This window comes from Canis lupus, chromosome 34 (genome assembly GCF_003254725.2).
Source record: "Canis lupus dingo isolate Sandy chromosome 34, ASM325472v2, whole genome shotgun sequence".
NCBI lineage: Eukaryota > Metazoa > Chordata > Mammalia > Carnivora > Canidae > Canis > Canis lupus.
This window is the reverse complement of record NC_064276.1, coordinates 2787245-2801413: the sequence shown is the minus strand read 5'-3', so window position 1 is coordinate 2801413 and position 14169 is coordinate 2787245. Positions and strand designations below refer to the sequence as shown.

Genomic DNA, 14169 nt, shown 5'->3' with positions numbered 1-14169 from the left:
TGCTCTAATCTGCATTTCTCAAGTATGTACAATGCTATTACTTGCGATCCAGTGAAAATCAGTTTCTACTTTTGTTTTCTTTTGTTTTCGTACTTTATGTATTTTATTACAATTAGCTCTTCAAGGATTTGTGTTCCTCCTAGACTGTGAATTCCTTAAGGAAGGGACTAGGTCCTAGGTCATAATTTTATCTATGAGCAAAATACCTGATATATAATTGGAACTAGGTAAATGTTGATGAATAAATGACCCAAGATCCTGGTATCAAGCTTCCCGGAATGAAATGGCCAAACTGTTTATCACAAAATAATTTTTTTCAAAGAAGGTATTTCATGATCCCAAGTAAATGTGAGAAAACCTCCATAGAACTTCAAAAAAAATCAGCAGTTCTATGAAATATCTTCACCATTGTGTTATTTTTAGAATTCAGTAGGCTCATCAATTGTAATAAAAATGTGCAATCCTTACTTGAAAGAGCTGTTAAAGGTTTTATCTAGATGATGCTTCTTCAGTTTAAATTTTCTTTCCTTTGCTTTTTTTTCCTTATCAGTTCCTCTCTGATTTTATAAGTGCCTCTCTGATTTTATAAAATTATAAAATCATATATAAAAATATATATTTCTTTATGTATTCTATATAATTATACATGTTTATATATAATAAATGTTATATATAATTACATATACAATATATATTTATGCTTTATATAATGCATAAATTAAAAATTATATATAGAAAGAGAATCTAGGGGATCCCTGGGTGGCGCAGCGGTTTAGCGCCTGCCTTTGGCCCAGGGCGCGATCCTGGAGACCCAGGATTGAATCCCACGTCGGGCTCCCGGTGCATGGAGCCTGCTTCTCCCTCTGCCTGTGTCTCTGCCTCTCTCTCTCTCTCTGTGACTATCACAAATAAATAAAAATTTAAAAAAAATTTAAAAGAAAGAGAATCTAATTGCCATCTATATTCCTAGCTGGATAAGTGAAAATAATTGTCATTGCTGTTTTTAAATCAATCTGTACATATACAGACTGAAATAGGCAAAATACTTGTCAAGTTTATTTGAAAAACAGCAGCAATCCTACCTTCTCATTTTCTCTTCTTCAGAGGCAAGCACTTTTAACTCCTTTTTCTGATTTGTACATCCATATCTCCATTAACTTTCTAATATTATTATTTCTTAAATTTTCAGTTAGAGGCAACATCAATTGACTTCCCATAGTGGAAGATGAGGGCTTCACTCCACTTCCCCATCTGCTAGCATGCATGGACACTTCTCCCATCTTCCCCTCGTTCCCCATACAGCTAAACTTCCACGTTCAGTAGAACCATATCACAAGGTACATGCTTCAGACCACGACTTCTTTAACATCAATATACAACATTTTGTTTTCTCTAAATGAACGGCTTGTCTTTTCTGTTACTCTTGTTTGTTTGGCTGCCTATGTACTTAACATGAATTCAACCAAAAAATTCCCTTGATATAAACTTCTTTCAATAAACCAAACACAGGAAAGATTATAACAATTCAGTCCATTGAAGAAATCTCTTCTGGTGCCTTCCAACCTGCTCCAATCTGGCCTGTTTACACAGCTCTCCCTGGGACCCACTCTTCATCTCCATGATGGGGATTTCCTTTGTCCTTCTCTAATGGTGGGTTCCCTCTTTCTAGACCTACTGCTTTCTTCATTTTCCTACTTTATTTCCTTTCTGGTAAAAAATGCCTTCCCAGAGAAAGAGAGAGTGGGAGGCTTTTTCTTGAGACCTTGGATATCTGATAGGTTTTTATTCTACTCTTAAACTTAGTTCTAAGGCTGTTATAGAAGTAGAGAATTCTAGGTTGGAAATAATTTTCCCTTAGAGTTTTGAGCTAGTGCATCATTATCTCCTGCCTTCCAGTGTTGCTGTTGAAAAGTGTGAAACATTCTGAATTTTTATTATTTTTTGTGTGTGAAATCTGCTTTCACTTCTTCCCAGAAAAAATGTATCCTTTCTTGGTCCCTAGCATTCTAAAATTCTATTGATATGGTCTTGATATAAGTCTATTTTTAGACATTTTCAGGACCTTTAGTGGGACCTTTCAATCCAGGAACTTACATTGTTCAGTTCTAGGCAATTCTATAATTCTATTGAAAAATTTTTCATGCTTTTCTCCCTTTTTAAAAGATTTTTCTTGTTGCTGGTTTTTTTTTTTAAACTTTTCAGATGTTAAAATCTGTATCAGTTGTCTAGGTTTCTTCTTTAAATCTATTTCTCTTCTAGTTTCCCATTTTCTTTATGTTTTACTTTTACTTTCTGGAAAGATTCCTCAATTTAATCATATAGGTATCTAAAAAGTGGTTTGTACATTGATGTTATTATACTTTAAATTCCCAAGACCTACTTTTTTTGTTCTCTGAGTATTCCTATTAATTATAATCCAGTATTATTTTATATGAAATCATCTTTTTCTCTCTCCATGATGTGTTATGTTTTCTTCTCTTTGCATAGTTCCTATTTTAAAATGATTTTCAGTTTGCTTTACAGTCTGTCATTCATGTTATAGGCTTTTAAACATATCAAGTTCTCCAGCAGGCTTCTTCTATTTGAGTGGGAATTCAGAGAGCTGATCAGGCTCTTGGTGAGTACAGCTGGTTAGCTTTGCCCTTCCAGGAGAATCAGTGGGGGTGTCCATGCAGAACGTCCAAAGAAGGCTCTCTCAAGCTCCAGCTCTAAAAATGAACACATGGCTACCTCTGTTCTGAAAACTGTGTAGGCATGGAGGCTGGGGGCAAGGTGAAGTGGAAGGGCTCAAAATTAATAAGTAACTTTTAATACCGACTTTAATACCCTTCCTTGTGCCCCTGAGTTAGAGGACTCTAACTTCATCAACTCTAGGTAATTTACCTCTAGTCTTTGCCAGTGTTGGGGGAAGCAATCTGTCTAGCTGTGTATGGTAGGGTCAGGGGTACTGATGTCAACTGATATTAAACAAATTCACAAACAATCTCCTGTTCGTATAGCTATATTTGATGCCCCATGTTCCCACTCCTACAAACCTTTGCAAGACTTTACTTATAAATTAGCTTATACTTTTTTTCTTCTCCTGCTGCTTAGAACTCATCTTCTTATATATAAGTTATTTATCACTTTGTCCATGTACCATATTTTGTCAGTTCTAAGACTGATGAGTTCTAAGATTTTTCACACTTTAATGCCTCTAGGTTTACTCTCTTAAATAGGGATGACTTACATTTGATAGTATGTTATAGTTTAATCAGAAGTACTGTTGCCTTCTTCAACGGTACATGAAGTAATTCTGAGTTGATGGCCACTCCAACATGCTGAAATACAATGCTTTAATTACCCATTCTCTAGGTCTATAGGGTTATCCCTTTAAAAAAGTCTCATTGCCATTTTGGCAAGGGAGCAGATATTAACACAAAAATTAAAGTTACCTTCTTTACTCAGGTGTCAGTTCTTTTCTAAAAGAAATTAGAAACCTCAGAGCAAAGGAGTTCAAACAAGAGTAAGAGGGAGCCTAAAATGCCCCTGGCCTTTGTACCTACCATCTGTGGAAGGCCCTGAGCAAGAGTATTATAAGTTGTACAGGTTGGTCCTCCTACTTTCCCCTAAGCATAACCATATCCTGCACTGGGTTCTCAGAGGCACCAATGCCAACACAATCATACTCGTTCTATCTAAACTGAGGAAATGGAAGATCACTGCTATCTCTCTTCGGTCTCTAGGATACAATAATTTCCAGGACTGTATTTCTCTGTCCTCTGGCTGGAGTTCTTTTTCTTTTTTTTTTTTTTTAAAGGTTTTATTTATTTATTCATGAGAGACACAGAGAGAGAGGCAGGGACACAGGCAGAGGGAGAAGCAGGCTCCATTCAGGGAGCCCAATGTGGGACTTGATCCAGGGATTCCAGGATCACCCCTGAGCCAAAGGCAGACACTTAACCACTGAGCCACCCAGGCATGCCTGGAGTTCTTTTTCAAGAAGGATAAAAGACCAGTTTTCTAATGTGTAGATGAGTTTTCACTTCCCACTGTCCCCTATCTCTGCATGCATCAAGAATTTGTATCATCAGATAATCTTAGGTGACCTTTTTTCCCCACATCACTTTTAATTCCCATTTCACATGAATGAGTTGATTTCATAGCCACAAACTCCTGGCAATGTTAATATCATCCCACTGCAACACTTTCTGAAGCCAAATAGAAGGGAAGGTGGCACAAATGACAGGGTAATGATAGGAAGCCTATAGCAAAGTGTCCAACAAATCTGGAAAGAACAAAGCAATGATGTCAGGATGGAATGGAACAAATCAATGTCAACTGTAAAGCTGTATAGACCTCACTGATGAGTCAAAAACTATGGCAAAGAGCTGTCCACGGAAGTTTACAAAACTGACAGACTAATGTTTTTAAACAACCACAGTGTCATTCTGGGTCACCTAGCAAGACAGCAGATGACAGGAATCAGCACCCTGAAGCAGAATCACAGGTACCTTTCCAGAATGGTTTCAATAAAATAAAAACATAAAGAAACACCTCTTTCTGACCAACTCTTTCAATCTATAGAATTCTGTCTGCTTTGTTCTGGCATTTTATTTCACCAAATGCTTTGCTATCCAAGTAAAGCATATTTCTGCAGTTTACTTAATTCATCTAAATGACAGGGCTCCATGAAATAAAGAAGGCCATAGTTCTTGGTAGCTAAAACAATGTAAAAATCTACTATGTTTCATAAAAAAAAAATTAGTGATACTATTATTTTGGTGACTCTTAACTATACCATGATAATATCCAGCCCCCTTTTTTTTTTAAGAGAGAGTGAACATGTGCCCATGACCGGGGGTGGGGGGCGGTGAGGAGGGGTGTCAGGGGGAGGGAAAGGGATGACAGAGGGAGAGGGAGAGAGAGAATCTTAAGCAGGTTCCACACTCAGCATAGAGCCCAACACGGGGCTCCAGCTCATAACCTGAGCTGAAATCAAGAGTCAGACACTTAATCTACCAACTGAGCCACTCAGGGACCCCTAGAACTTTATAAATGCCTGGTATATAACTCAGGCTACAGAATAAAAATTCATACGTAATAAGCCCTAACATGTACATTTTGAAAAGTTTCTACTAGTGATTTTTATGCCTATATCTGCTTGGGAGTAACCATTCTATTTATGATAGTAACACATAAAAACAGCACTCAATATTTTAAGTATTTACTTAGCATGTATCATACTCTGTTAAGTGCTTTACATGCATTAATTATTCATTCCTCACATTGATCCAATAAGGCATTTTATTGTCTGAGACATCTCAACCTTAAAAACGTTAAGTAGCTTCCTCAAAGATTAGATGGGAATAGAGCTCAGAGACTAGCTCTAACTCTTCACAACTCCATTGCCTCAAAAATGTAGAATTATTTGTTCTCACTGTTTTAATGGAGGCTATAGAATCAGTAACAATACGCCAAAATAAAAGCACAAACTTCCTTAATGAGGAATGACTACAGCTTACCATTTTATGCTGTTTCTTTTTAGCTTTCCTTGCCTTCCTAGAAATATTGGAATTCTTATGTCCAATCATTGGAAAAATTATATTCACTGTACTGTTCAAGTTCAAACTACAACTGAAGTATTTCTTTCTAATAATGATCATTAACTTTAAGAGAGCCATTGTGAAACTCAGATATACCCAATGAGGGTAATGATGATAGTGAGAACTTATGCTCCACGTCCTTGCCTATGTTTACACCACAGTGGAGAAGGCAGCCTTCCACTGTTCAAAGGGTGAAAGAAGTACAAAAACACTAGGCTCTGCCAAGATCAATGACTTGCATTTCCTCAAAGGACTTTGCATGTGCTGGCTTTGTGCTCATTGCTCCAAATATCCATTTCCTCCTCCCTACTCTTCCCCTGTTGCTGAAGTTTAGGAAAAATGCTTTTTGCCTTTCAGTTTCATGGTGTTGTATCTCAACACCGATTTATTTAATTAGCATCTCTTCTGTACTAGTACATTCTCGGACTCACCACTACTCCCATAGCACAGCAATGCTTTATTGAATCCACTTAATTACATGCTTGTCTTCTCTCTTAAAACATACAATATCTTGATTGCAGGGGCCATGACTTTCCAGTATCACCTTCCTCTCACCTAACATATAGTACATTCAATAAATGATGAATGGATGAACGGATGGGTGACTTAATATATGACCTCAAAAAATACTCTTTGAGTCAATATGAGAAGGTGTATATGCATAGAGCAAATTCACTAAGGCATCTGATAAAATGCAAAAGATGAGGTTAAATTACTTTTGCGGTACTTCCAATGCAAAATTTCCATGATATTTTCCCCATGAATTGTGCTTACTCTATTTCTCACATTCTCTCTCTCATATGTCTTTTATAAAACTAACTTGAACTACAGAATGAGATTTAGAGTAATAATTCTATTTAGAACAGAAATGTTTGAGTGACAAAAGGCCAATATTTATCCCTTCCCACTCAATGCTTCTAAATAGCATTTGGAAATCTAAATAGCTAAATATTCATACCAGTGGAATACTGATACAGGATCTCTTAACCGTATGCTGTATTTTAATTTACCCATTGTTAGCATTTTACTTTGTTGGCTTCTCCCCTTCTTCCTGAATCAAATTCTTTTTGTGGTTTTCAATACACCCCTCTCCTTTTCCTTCCCACCTCTCTGGCTGCCCTTATTTTCTATAGATGTCTCCTATTCTCTTAAGCTACTATTTTTATCAGGATTTTTAAAAATTTCTATTTTCTTAGACTTTGTCTAAATAATCTCATCAATCCCCACAGTTTCAATAACCAAAAATGGTGTATATACAACCAGCCACTGACATCCACTCTGGAAAACACAAAGGTTCGTGTCTAAAACTGACATCATAGACAACCTGCAAACTTGTTCTCACTCTGCTATTTTTGTCTCAGTCAATAGTACTATCATTTACCCACGTTACCTAATCCCCAAATGTGTTTATGATTCTAAACTTTATCTTCTCCATATATACACAAGAAATCATTACATACCAACGTGATATTGTAATTTATAATAAGAAATATATATGTGTTTTTCAACCCCATTTCTGTCACAGAGCTCCTAAAACCCTTGACATTTCCTAAGTGATAGGAATGACGTGATGGTTTTTGCTATGTTAATGAAATGACTTTTGAACCACACCAAAAGATGGGGGTTGGTCGCCAGGGGAACCAACAATGTAATATGAGGGTTGAAACTTTCAATTCCACACCTCAAGGTCTCCAGGAAGCGAATAGGGGCTGGAGATTGAGTTTAATCATCAATCGTCTATGATTTGATCATCATACATAGGTAATGAAACTTCCATAAAAACCCCAAATAATGGGGTCAAAGAGTTTCCAGGTTGGTGATTTGGGGAGAATAATGCACTCAGAGAGAACATGGAAGCTCTGAGCCTTTTCTCCATACCTCACTCTGTGTGTTTCTTCAATCTGGCTGTCCCTTAGTTATACCCTTTTATAATAAACCAGTAATCTAGTAAGTAAAAGCTTCTCTGAGATCTGTGAGCAGCTCTAGGAAAATAATTGAACCCAATCTACAGCTGGATGTTGGTTAGAAGAACAGGTGACAACCCAGACTTGCCAATGGCATCTGAAGTGTGTGTGTGTGTGTGTGTGTGTGTGTGTGTGTGTTGCAGGAGAGAGGGGCAATCCTGTAGGACTGAGTCCTTGTGGGATTTGATGCTACCCCCAGATAGACAGTGTCAGAATTGTAGGACACCCAGGTAGTATCTGATAATTGCTTGGTGTGGGAGGAAAACCCACACTGGAGTTGAGACAGAGTTGTAACCACCAATTCCACCTCTCCAATTTGTCCATTACCTCCACTGTCACCACTCCAATTCTAACTACCAATATCTCTTGCCTGGAGACCTGAACTCATTTTCCTAATTAGAGTGTCTGCTCTTATTCATTCCTGCTTTCATTTTGTTCTCCATAATATAGCCAAAAGTCATCCTTAAAAAAATTAACAAATGTGATCTGTTTTTATGTACTTAGAACCTTTCAGTGACTCATTTCCTAAGACTAAAAATTAATAATTCCTAACATTTAACCTTTCAATGGTTCAATATTCTATAACATTAAAGGAAATATTTATTGCCACAAGCATCATGACATCTCTGTTAAGTCCTGATATTAATTTGAGGAATTGAATGTGTTGAGATAATCTAACCGGTGGTCTCTATTCATATTTTTTTGTTTACACAAACACAGACTTTTCCAAGTTAATATAGTATTATTAATTTGAAATTACAGACATAGCCTAAAATAATTAACAAAAACTGAATCCTCTCACCACATTATGTTCTGAATTTTACTAGTGCTTAATTACAATTAAACAATTTATATGCTAATTGCAACCTAGTTTCTCCCATATTCAAAGATATTATTCCTTTGCTTGGCCACCAAGAAAAGAATGTAGTACTTTTCAGAGCGTGAAAGAACACTCTCTGATTCTGAGAAAAGTTTCAGGAGATACTGGCTTTTTTTTTTTTATTTGATAATTTTATTTTATTTTAAAGACTTTATCTATTCATGAGAGACACAGAGAGAGAGAGAGAGAGAGAGAGAAGAGAGAAAGCAGAAGCAGTCTCCATGCAGGGAGCCCAATGTGGGACTCAATCCTGGGACTCCAGGATCACGCACTGGGCCAAAGGCAGGCTCTAACTCGCTGAGCCATCCAGGGATCCCAGATACTGGCTTTCTATTGACTTAGCCCCCAAAGTTCTCTTGCCAGACTGTAAAATTTATGTTAAACAAAACTCTCAATTCTAAAAATTGGCATTTTCATATACTATTATGCTCCAACATTTGGATGGTAGAATAATCAATTTTTCCATGATTTACCATCTTCTTAACATAAAATTCTCTAATAAATTTTACCAGTAGCTCTTTGAGCTGAGTGCCTGTTGGTATTTCAGGACTAGGAGATATCTTAAGTCTCTTCGATGGCCCCAAAGTTCCAGGGAGTTCTTTCATTAGATCCTGGAAATGTAAATTTGTCCCAAATAGTCTAGTGACACTGCTGGTTAATATCTTGTCAGTACTACAATATCAGATTTCTGTGGCACATAAATGAAATGCAAAATACATACCGCCATCTCACTAACAGCAACCAAAAATGGGGATTGAGCCGTCAATACTTACTTGCCTGCCAGCAAACCACAAGCCCCAGTTATTTTGGAGTCACTGTTTTTATGATGTTAAATTCCAAGGCAAAAACAGTGCTACCTTTTTCATCCAAATCTCTAATGCCACCCACACAGTAGATGCCAAATAATTATTTATGGAATGAATGAATAAAGTAACAGTAGGAAGGCTGATATTTATGGGCAAAGCATTCTGCAAGGTGCTGGATAACAAAGATAGGAAAGTTCCAAATTAGTTTGGGTATGGATCCTGTGATGGTTAACTTTGTCAACATAACTGGGCTAAGGGAGCCCAGATCACTGGTAAACATTATTCCATAGAGATATCTGTAAAGGTGACTCTGGATGAGTTTGGCACTGAATCTTATAGACTAAGAAGATCACTTTTACCAATGCTGTGGCATCATCCAATCAATTGAGAGCTTAAATAGAACAAGAGGTAGAGGAAGGGCAAATTTGCTCTCTCTATAGGAGCTAGGACATTTATCTTCTCTTGCCCTCAGACACTGGCACTCCTACTTGTCTAGACCTTTGGACTTGCACCAGAACTTACACCATGGACTGCTCTCATTCTCAGGGCTTTGAGTTTGGACTGCCACTATACCATCAGCTTTCATGGGCTTCCAGCTTGCACATGGCAGACTGTGGGACTTCTGAGTTCCTACAATCACCTCATTCTGACCTCATAATAAATCTCACTCTATATAGCTCTATATATCCTATTGCTTTTGTTTCTCTGAGAACTCTAATAGAGATCTTGGTGATGATGGCTTTAAGTCTAGCAAAAGAGTTGAAATCTGTGCATCGCTACCTAGATACAAAGTAAAATGCTAAATTGTGATGAGGCAGATATGAATGAATTTCAAAGGCAACATCGATTTAGGGAAGATGGGAGAGGGTAGGGAGAAGGAATTCAAGGATAATGGTATGTGCATAAGGTGGCACCTGAGGTGGACAAGGAGAGTTTACTACTTGAGCATGTGAAAAGGTAAAGGAAAAGCATTATAAATGGAAGAAGCAGCATGATTTAAGGCACAGAATTAGACAAATATTGACTGTGTATGTAAGTGTTTCAGGAAGTAATTAGAGTGCAGTTTGACTGGAGTATAGGACCAGACAAATTATCTTGGAAGTTTTTATTTCAGTAAGAGGTTAATATTCAACAATGATCCTGATTTTCCTCATTCATTAAATGTGAGGCACCACTTCATCTATTTCCATACTCCAACTAAGACACTCTTTGAAATTTTATTGAACTCATTTGATAAGAAAATAATTAATACCATTTACTGGTTTTTGACATGGTAAGGTCTTTCGTGTTAACATGGATCTCCTGCTACATTACAAGGACATTGCCCTGATAGGATGTTAGTTTGCCTGTCCCTAAATGTCCCTGTCTCTTGCAGAGTTTTTTCATAATTAGGTCAACACAGTAAAGTCCTCTGGCACGGTGGCCACAGACAGCTATTGGTTCCTACAACCAAAGAAATAGTCTCATTTCTCTTCTGCTTATTTTATATTGTTGACAATCATTTCCGGTGATTTTTTTTTTTTTGGTGTACCTTTCAGAGCTCCTATTCCTTATTGCCTCCAGAGTGTTTTTTAATTGCTAATGCCACATCTACCATTTTTAATTGCTAATGCCACATCTACCATTGACTTGAGGTTACCAGAAGGCTGACATCAGGTAAGAGGGAGCTATTATTATAATTGTACCCTAATACAATAGTATAATGGTTTTACTCTTTGTATAATAACAACCGTATTGTTAGTCTATTTATTTTCTCTTCAAATGGCCCAATGAATAATATAGGATAGGAAATATAACCCCTTTGTGTAAAGAGGAAGGAGCTAGTAATGAGAGAGGTTAAGTGAATAATTCAAGGTTACTCAGCTAGTGGTAAAGCAGAGATAGTAACACACCAACAGCTAGCCCAATGGCCTTCCCTATTCTTGATAAATTACATAATATGTATATCACCTCTCTTGTTTCACATTTCCTCACTGCTTAGGTAGTAACAAATTTAAACCATGAACATAATCCAAATGGTACAACAGGATCTGATTCCACTTCTCATTTCTTAAAACATTACGCATTCAATTTAAAAAAATACCCTCTTTACTAAAGTAGCTTCATGACTTGAACATTTCTGTGTGATCCATTCCCAGATCAACTTCAAAGGACTGAATTTAAACCTATATTCAAGCTGTGAAAATTTAGTTTCTTTTCCCTTTATTTTTTTTTCCTTTTTGAATTCCTTTGCTGGGAATAAATTAAGTTCAGTCTAAGAAGGAATATATCCATATTTGCACCCTGGTAATCAAGCTAAAACTTGTAGGAATGTAGCACTGATGAATGTACCACTGTTGAGATAGTTTATATACACTGGAGCAAAATGAACTGTGACCAATAAATCCCTTCCATGGTCGTCATCCTTCTACATCTCCCCAATATGGAGAAGTGTCTTAATGGATGTGCATTATAGAGTTTGCAGGCTTATTTTCAGTCATAAAGGATAGTGTACCAGATGCTCCTGGTACACTGAATTTGTCACACTGTAGACAAGCTAATATCATTATGTGAGACCACAGGGGAAAAAATAAAAGATTCACATTTAATCCATATTAACTACCAGGAGACCCATCAAGGCAGTTGGGCTAGCTCATGATACAGCAGCTTCTAGCAAATTAGCAGCCCATAACAACTTAGTTATAATGAGCTGCAAGATCTTACACCATAAGCTCAACTCCATTAAAGTGAATTCAAGTACATGAATTCATGTACAGAGTATAACCTTAACATCTGTCTGTGCTTAGCCAATATTTTGTTTATGCCTTTTTAGGAGCAGCCAAATTATCCTTGTGTCCCCTGAAACTGGGGACTGTAATTTCCATCAGCTGCAGTTTTTACCTGATAGAGAGGGCAAAGCTAATGAATACCAGCCTCCCTGGCTGCAGAGCAGGGCAGCAAGCTGCTATGATGCCAGCAGCTGTTTTGTACATATTAGGCCAATTTTCTCGCAAATACTTTTCCCTTGGTATTCAAGTGGGAAAAGCAATAGTCCAGTTTGAAATTAAATAGTCAATAAGACATGTATTTAATAAAACCTGTAGAACTTGTATTTATTCAAGAAAAACGAATTGTATCCTACTAAAGTCAACATAAAAAACCTTCCCATTTTGATAAAGTTGGGCCATTGTATTCCTAGCAAAGCAACCTCCTCCTTCCCTTTCCACTCCATTGAAACTCTGAGGTATCTAGAAAATACTACTCCTAATAATACTAATAATACCACTATTATAAAGACTATTATTTCTCTTCCACAGATGAAGAAACAGAAGAATATAGGTTGCCCGTAGTTAGCTGGTTGCTAAGTTAAGGGAATAGACATTCTATATATATTTAAGTTATGTCTTATGCACAAGGAAGAATACATACTTAAGTGAACAATCTAACTTCCCTATTCTTGTTCTGTCTCAATTATGTGCTTATTTACAAATTATGAGCAATCATTCATGACTGTATGATCGCCGTTATCACTGACCTCCAATCTGGTTATAATCAAGACAGGGGATCTTACAGGGATGGACGGCTGAGCTTAAGCTTGCCATGAATCACCTAGGCAATGTTTTCAAAATTCACCTTCTCCCTCCTACCTCCAGAAACCTTAGCATGCAGAAACATAGGTGCCATACATACCATTATAGGTTCTCTAGACTTTTACACACCCAAACTGCATCTGGTTCTAATCAATCTAGATGTAATGTCTGAAAAGTCACTAAGGATTTCATATGTGGATGGCATCTAGAAGGCCATCTCATCATCATCTGTCATCCTTGAAGAGTCTGTCTCTCATATAGTTGCTCCCTGAAAGCGACCAGCGATAGCAGCTCAAACTCAGATGCACACCACCCCACTGAAGGACAGCCTGGGTTGTCAAAACCATAACATGCCTTCTTGTAACAACCTAATGATTGATTCTGATTCTGACCTCTGTTCTAGTTCTGTCTTCTGATTCACCAAAGTATTACACTAACTTTTTCATTGATACCATAGATCTGAATATTTGAAAAGCACATCTTTTCTTCTGATTTAAACAGGAGCAGTTCAGAGGTCCCGTCACTGTTTTTAGGGGTCTCACCATTCTGGCCACACCTCTGCATGGTCTCTCGTTTGTCAATCTCCATCCCTCTTCATTCATAACACCCATCATTCCACACGCTATTTCACACACAGTCTGAAAGTGTCAAGTACTTTAGAAGCACCACTTATAAAAAAAAATTAAAAAAGCACCACTTACAGCAATGAAACTGAACTTCCACTAATATAACCTAAGATTACTTTAGCTTTCTTTTTTTTTTTGATTTTTTATTTATTTATGATAGTCACAGAGAGAGAGAGAGAGAGAGGCAGAGACATAGGCAGAGGGAGAAGCAGGCTCCATGCTCCGGGAGCCCGACGTGGGATTCGATCCCGGGTCTCCAGGATCATGCCCTGGGCCAAAGGCAGGCGCTAAACCACTGCGCCACCCAGGGATCCCTACTTTAGCTTTCTTAACCTTGCCAAATAGTTGCCTTATATGAAATTTGAATTCAACTAAGCCTTTAGTACTTTTGTCCTAAGCTGCTGCAAAACCGTCTTCCATTATATGATATATCTCTGCATTTGATATCTTTGAGCCTATAAGACAAGGCTAGACATGTATCCCAAATTGTAAACTTTGTGTTTTATCTCATATTTTTTTCAGGATTTTAGACTTTACTTGAAATCTGATTCTGTACCAAATGTATGCATATTTTAATAGCCTTGGAAACCTGCAGATTCTATAAGCTTGCTTTGAAGACATTAGCTCAGCCTAGTTCTTTGATTATAGTTTTGAAAAGAAAGTACATAGCTCAGTGCTTTTCCACCAGCCTCCTTTTCTGTTGATAACCATCCACAAAACAGTGTATCCAAAGGGATAT

The 14169-nt window shown here is 37.3% G+C and overlaps 1 protein-coding gene across 5 annotated transcripts in view; it reads right to left on the bottom strand.

Annotated features, from left to right (window-relative positions):
* The window catches only part of CTNND2 (catenin delta 2), a 924458-nt gene that overhangs the window by 599111 nt on the left and 311178 nt on the right, over nt 1–14169 (bottom strand). The gene's annotated exons all lie outside the window — the stretch shown is intronic.